Here is an 8,261-nt window from a genome sequence, read left to right on the forward strand (position 1 = left end):
CAGATGTCAAAGAAGTCAGTTTTTGTTTCTCTTTTTTTTTTTTATTCAATTTTTTCACCAATATTTTTTGCTAATGACAAAAGGGTTTTTCATGAAAAAAAAAAAAAAAAAAAAAAAAAAAAAAAAAAAAAAAAAAACACCAAATTTAACGTATAAATCCGATGTGGGATTTTGATTTTTGCCCAACATCAACGGCAAGAAACAACGTCTCTCTCGCTCTCTCTCTGTGTTCTGTGTCTGTGTCCGAGAGTGAGAGTGTGAAGGTGTTCAAAATTCGAAATTTTGGGAAAGAGCAATGAGGGAAATTTGTTAGGGCTCAATCATAAAATATTATTTGGGGGCCTGGATGTTTGTATGGGCCCTTTGTTTATTTATATATAGTGTTTTGTTTAGGCTGACTGAGATTGATAGTCCAAATCTTTTTTTAAAGCCTGCTGGGCTTGCGAGCCCATTGAAACAATTCTTAGAGGCATATAGAGAAATTTAAAAATATATATTGTATTAGAAATTAATTACATTCCAAAAAAATTGAAATACCACATCCCACATTCAAATCTTTCAGTTCACCTTCTACATCATTAATCCCGACTTAAATTCTTCTCCGTATATTTTATTCACTATTACACTAGTATGAGTGGTTTATTTTTCAAAACAAAAATATCCACATTTATTTTTGTGGTTTTTCCCAACAATATCCCAACCTTTTTTATTTGTTCAAACTATGATGTAAAAGGCTCTAAAATAAGAAGAAATAAAATGGTGGGAAGGTAAGTTCAGAGTTATGAATTTGAAGATTTTATCTTAAACTGAAAGGCAACATGTCGAAAAGATTAAGAATGAGGAACTTGCTCAAATAGTAGAAGGCAAATTTGGTGTGTTCACTAGAAACCAAATTGGATTTCATTGTGCTGTCGTATTAATTAATTAATTTACACCAAGAATTTTGGGAAAAAGGGTTTCGTTTGTCATTATATTATCAAATCTTTGTATTTAATTTAGGAACTTCTATGTAATGATGCAATGCTTCAATTTAAGTCTTCAGGACAACAGTGTACGGCACCTAGCAACCGTACCTCAGTTTTGTTTTATGCTCAATACTACTTTCTGAGCACTTTTCAACCAATGAGAACTAAGCTTCAATATTTATAGAATAAAGTTCCCAAATTTTGTGCTAAAAATAACAATTTGCCCTTGAAAGTACAATTTAACTTGAATTCGGTGTTAGGCCAAGTTTTGAATTATGCCATGTTGTAAAATGTTTTTTTTTTTTAACCTAGACTTGTGAAATTATGATTTTGCCTCTACCTTATGATTTTCAATCAAATAATTGTATCTTTACCATTAGAGATTTAGACCCATTTGCGCAAATTAAACAATTTTAAAGTCTAGAGTATTTAATGAACCAAATAAGCTCAAGTGATTCAAACCTTTATTAAATTATCACACACCAATATTGCAACCAAAAAAAAAAAAAAAAACAACAGAAATTAAATGAAGCGTGTGATATGGTGACATAGAAAATGCTACAAGAATTTATTCACCAGCCTCAAGGAAACAAATCTACCATAAAATAATGCAAGATTACAACATATTTAATGCTAAATATATTGTCAACTTAGGTGGACTTATTGACGTGATCACACAGCTCCAAGACCAATGACTTTGTTGGAACGTGAACATGTACTCACGCCTTCTAGAATCCTCTTGAAGCCTCTTTGTTTATTCATTATAGCAATTTCAACATGATCATAAAATCTTGAATAATCTTCAATCCTTGATTACTAGGTAATACTTTTGTGAGAACTTGGTTAACCCTCACCTTAGATGCACAATACACAGTTTTTGAAAATATAAAATCACATCTTCTAAGTCTCTTTTATACCTTATCTTGGAATCCATGAAATCCTAAAAAGTTGTAACGACTGATTAGACTGATTCAAAATTATAACTTCATTATTATCACAATGGATCAACTTTAGTAAGTTATGTTTCGAGATCTCAATCGATATATTATATGTAGAGATTTCAAAAATTGTGAAACCTCTTGTTGGAATTTTTTTTTTTTAACCTAGACTTGTGAAATTATGATTTTGCCTCTACCTTATGATTTTCAATCAAATAATTGTATCTTTACCATTAGAGATTTAGACCCATTTGCGCAAATTAAACAATTTTAAAGTCTAGAGTATTTAATGAACCAAATAAGCTCAAGTGATTCAAACCTTTATTAAATTATCACACACCAATATTGCAACCAAAAAAAAAAAAAAAAACAACAGAAATTAAATGAAGCGTGTGATATGGTGACATAGAAAATGCTACAAGAATTTATTCACCAGCCTCAAGGAAACAAATCTACCATAAAATAATGCAAGATTACAACATATTTAATGCTAAATATATTGTCAACTTAGGTGGACTTATTGACGTGATCACACAGCTCCAAGACCAATGACTTTGTTGGAACGTGAACATGTACTCACGCCTTCTAGAATCCTCTTGAAGCCTCTTTGTTTATTCATTATAGCAATTTCAACATGATCATAAAATCTTGAATAATCTTCAATCCTTGATTACTAGGTAATACTTTTGTGAGAACTTGGTTAACCCTCACCTTAGATGCACAATACACAGTTTTTGAAAATATAAAATCACATCTTCTAAGTCTCTTTTATACCTTATCTTGGAATCCATGAAATCCTAAAAAGTTGTAACGACTGATTAGACTGATTCAAAATTATAACTTCATTATTATCACAATGGATCAACTTTAGTAAGTTATGTTTCGAGATCTCAATCGATATATTATATGTAGAGATTTCAAAAATTGTGAAACCTCTTGTTGGACTTCAAATTAACTTACAATACACAAGTTTGCTCACTATTTGCCAACCTAATATTATAAACCCGAAATTTACCTTTTACAAAAAAATAATGTTCATGTATCATTTAAAATTTTAAATAACATAACATATGCAAAAAATGCTTAATGCAGTTCTATAACATGTTTCAATTATATCAAGTATCCAACAACGCATGAACCTTACATCTTAAGGGTAAAACAATTTTTATGTTTTTTTTTTTTTTAGAATCTTAAAGGTAAGGCAATTTATTCTTTAAAAAAAAAAAATAAGTAGTAAGATAAATTTTTTTTAAAGGGATAAGACTAGTATACTATTGGTCCTAACCTAAGAGGGAGATATTATTAGGTCCATGGGGAGAATTGTTGAAACGGTCCTCTTTGACCTCCCAACCAATAAAATGCAGTTATCTATATATATATATATATATATATAAAATAATAAGTAAAGCTGAGAGAAAGTCAAATTAAAATTCCAAATTAGAGTTCTAATTTTACGCCATGTGTCTAGATTTATGCAAGAATCACACCATAATTATCCTAAAGATTTCCATTTTTTTTTTTTGGTGCCAAATGTGGGGACCACACCATAAATATCCATCAAAGTATTTATTTTGAATAAACAATTTTGATTCAATGAATGAAATTTTTTAGTCATCTGCTTCAATCTTGATACAATATCTATGGTTAAGATGTTCTTGATAGAATAAAATGCAACTACATCCCCCTTCACTCTCTCTCTCTTTCAATTTTCCACTCACAAGTCACAACCCTCATTCAACTTATCTACTTCTTCCATCTTGTGCCAAAAACGAATTCCAAGGATCACATTACTAACATTCAAACGTAATCACCAAACTAACTCAAACTCATTGCTTTTCATCTCCTTTCTCACAAAGACTTCAACCTGCCATTAGAATTTGTGTTGTAACTTGGATTTTTGCTCTATATCATTTTTTTTTTAAATTTTATTACCATATGCTCTATTCCTTTATTTGGTTTATTATTACTATATTCAAGAATTGTATTCCACTTATAACATTCATTTTTATTTTTTATTTTTCAATAACAAAATCTTTGGTTTTGGCATATAAGATTCATACTAATAGTATGATACTATTACAAGACAAGCAAGGAAAGACCCATCTTGCTAAGTTCTATGTTCCTTTCAAGGATTCTAAGAAACACAATGTCCAATACGAGGTAGGATCTTCATGTTTTACTTTTTAATTAGATCTTTTTGATTTCACTGTGGTAGTGTTATTTTTTGGGGAAGGTGAATTTTTTTAGGTATTAAATTCGGTGGGTTTTGTAGGTTCATCGATTGTTCCTGTTATGGTAAATAGAAATTTGAAGCTCATTATTTTGTCAAGGTAAAAGTTTTTGTACTTTGACTTTAGTTACTATTATATTCTTTATATTTGTGTATTATTCATGTATTTGTATTTGTAACACTTGGGTACAAATCATCAAAATCCTCTAGAACAAACCTCTATGTGAAAAATATGTTTTGCTCATCTTCTAACCTCTTGCATGACTTCCACTAAATGATAGGAGGATTAATCTAAAACATCGGTATTACATTGCAATTGTGCACAAGAGTTTCATGTTGTGATTAACAAGAAATTGCCGCCTATCATGCAAGCATGTGATTAGTAAAATACAATAAAATATATGCCTTTGATTTTATGTTTTCTTCTACACATAAACATAAATTTTAGAAATCTATATTATTTATGTAAAAAATAATGTTAACGTGGTTTTAAAAATTATACACGTTCCTAAATTATGTTCACTTAAATTAATATGGATTCATGATAAAGTAATCCAATAATAAACAAATTTTTATTAAATTAGGTTTGATTTTTTTTTTGTTCCCAATTAAATGTGCTTTAATCACATTCAAGCTCAACAAAAGCCCATCTCTTAGCCTCCCTCTATGGTCTACCCCTCCTTCAAACCCTTTTTCTTTCACTCCTGCAATGGTTGTCTAATAGTTGATTGGACACACTTTAGTGCCGCACATGATCTCACATAGGTCCTCCTCCTCCACAACCATGGACTTGATTGTAATTTTATTTTTCTTTTTTTACGTTGTTGCTTCTTACTCTATATACTTTTAAGTGCTTTAATTTTGCTGGGTTTGTATTTGTGGGTGTTTTTCCTTTTGTTATCTTTAAACGTAATAATTGGAAAATTTGTGATCTTTTGTAATAACAATTTTTAAAAAAAAAATTTATTTCACTTTCTATAGTGCTGTTAACATCTTTAAAATATATATTTTTTTTATTTGCAAGGCATTCTCACAACTCTAAAGATCAGTACCTTTCTCCTGGCTCATCAAATAACCACTTCATATATATAAAGCATTATAGTAAATCCCAAATATTTTACTTCACCTCTTTTCCATTTTAATTAATCAAAATTATAGAGATTTCTGAGCTTATTGATAGGTTAATAGACATTTACTTTAATAATATCTATATATATAATAATAGGTAAAGTTGAGAAAAACTTAAACTAGAATTCCAAATTAGAGTTCCAATTTTGCACCATATGTTCTAAATTATTTATTTTTAAAGAGTTTTATTTTTTAATTTTAGAATAAAATGTGGGACCACATTATAAATATTAATTCAAGTGAGTTATTAAATACAAAAAACAAAGAGTCTAGAATAAATGAATAAAAAAAAATGGATAATTTACATTTGATACCTAATAATATCCATACAAAATTTTTTTAAGAGTTAACAAAATATAAAAATGACTATCAATAGTATTTAAATTATATATAGGAATTATATTATGCATCTTATTGTATATTGTCGGACCGTGAGCTATGTTATTCCACCTTAAAACCAATTGGTGATGAGAAAAACATACTCAAATCTTTTATGACATTTGACATTACACCACGCAAGCCTGTTTTTAAAGTAGTTGTAGGGAGTCAAATTATGGTCCCCCCAACAATCCCTCCCTTACAATGACACTCCCGTTACTCGAACCCATGACCTTGGCTCTGATACCATTTATGAGACCGTGACCTGTGTCATACTGTCTCAAAATCAATTGGTGATAAGGAAGATACACTCAAATCTTTTATGGCATTTGATATCACACCACGCGAGCCTGTTTTTAGAGTAGTTGTAGGAAGTTAAATTGTGGTTCCCCCAACATATATGTTTAAGTATATCCATGCATATGTATGAGGTTACAAGCTAGTTATCTATATATGATGGATTACCAATGTATTTTTTTTTTTTTTTAATTCATCTCTTACAATGTTCAAATATAAAGTTGTTGAGGATAAAGAAGATAATGTTGTTCAACATTTTCTAGCATGTGACAAAAAACCAAAATCTGAATTAGATTGATAATGCAAACTGCGTTGTCATTGGTAGAAATTAAACCATTGGAAGGCTCCTAAGGAGTAAATGTTTTCTTTATCTTGAATTATTTCAAATACATCTTTATTATGTAAACTAAAACTAATCCAATAAATGATTTTGCATGAAAGGTTTCTTAGTTGCTACGCTAATATTGTAAACATAGAAGTAGAAATTGGGTGGAATTATACCTCATGTCAGCTTTGCAAATGAAAAGTAAAGCGGTAAAATAATATGTTTTTGTGTGCTAAGAGACCAAATTAATCATTACTTATATTATATAGCTATGAAAATGATTGCATAGGAAACCAAAATGATAATTGCTTTAATTATAGATGAAAAATAAGTTTATTACATTTTTTATTTCTTTCATTATTATATTCAGTTAAATCCAAGAGAAAGATGACAACTTCTTTTGTACTTTTTGATAAAGAAGCAGAAAAAATAATTCAAAAAATTGCTTTGAAACTTTCTTCAAAAGTATCTAATCTAAATCCTTAACCATTTCCAATTTTAGTTTAACTATTCAAATTTTCAATATCTTTCATTTAATGGTCGTATGTTTAAACGAAGTGCAAGAAACTGACAAAACAATAAGCTCTTACCATGATACGAAGGCCAAAACCAAAATATCAAATTGTGGTAAATAATCAATTATAGAAACATTATGACAAACATATAGAGAGCAACTCCAACAATCACCATTAATATGAACCGTCCAACAATCTAATTGAATTCCAAAAAAAGAAAAATATGTATGAGTAGTTTTAAAATGATAAAATCTTGAATATGTCAATGTCATAATTAAATTACATTAACTAATGTTCTACATGTTTAATAACTCACACCACCACTACAATAGACAAGTCATGGTGTGTAAGCATGGGGTTACATACTAGTATGTATTAATAGTGAAAACTGAGGGAAAATCCAACTAGACTTCAAATTGGAATTCAATTAGAGTCTAATTTTCTGCCATGTGTTTCATCTAATCTAATTTTTAAAATTTTTGTGCTAAGTGAATTAATTTAGTGTTAAAATTAGATTTAAATTATAGTTTAATTTTGCGCCATATGTCCCATCTAATATATGTATTTTTAAATTTTTGTGCTAAGTGAGTTAATTTAGTGAAGAAAACGAGGAGTCCAATATAAATAAACCTAGCTTATATATATATATATATATAAAAGGTGTGTAAGCATGGGGTTACATACTAGTATGTATTAATAGTGAAAACTGAGGGAAAATCCAACTAGACTTCAAATTGGAATTCAATTAGAGTCTAATTTTCTGCCATGTGTTTCATCTAATCTAATTTTTAAAATTTTTGTGCTAAGTGAATTAATTTAGTGTTAAAATTAGATTTAAATTATAGTTTAATTTTGCGCCATATGTCCCATCTAATATATGTATTTTTAAATTTTTGTGCTAAGTGAGTTAATTTAGTGAAGAAAACGAGGAGTCCAATATAAATAAACCTAGCTTATATATATATATATATATAAAAACAAAAACTTAGAGAAAACTTAATTAAAATCAAAATTAGATTTTGCCTTTGTTAGCTTTTCATACAAATTAAATTGTTTAGATTTTTTTTTTTTGAACTAATGAGTATATTTTTTTTATGCTTTTTCTATTTCGATATTTTGTATGTGAAGTTCTTGAATATAATAAACTGTAATTGAGTTAAACAATTCTATGTACCTATCTTCATTTAATTTAGGAGAAACTATTGAACCAATTTTTTTTTTTTTATTTTGTGTTTTATTTAGTAAAATTTCACAAACAGTGATAATGGATTGATATTACTCCGTTTGATTTGACGGAAAACAATGTATAAAGATAATTTTTCGTGTTTTTCAGTGTTTGGTAGTATTATAAAAAATGAGTAAAAGAAAAACAATCTTTGATTAGCATAAAAAGTACAGCTTATTTTAAGAGATTTTTTTTCACTAATTTTTTTTTTTTTTTTGGAAAACAACTCCATCTCACAGCAAGCTAAATAAGAGAAACTA

This window comes from Quercus suber, unplaced genomic scaffold (assembly GCF_002906115.3).
Source record: "Quercus suber isolate HL8 unplaced genomic scaffold, Cork oak 2.0 scaffold_13, whole genome shotgun sequence".
Lineage (NCBI taxonomy): Eukaryota > Viridiplantae > Streptophyta > Magnoliopsida > Fagales > Fagaceae > Quercus > Quercus suber.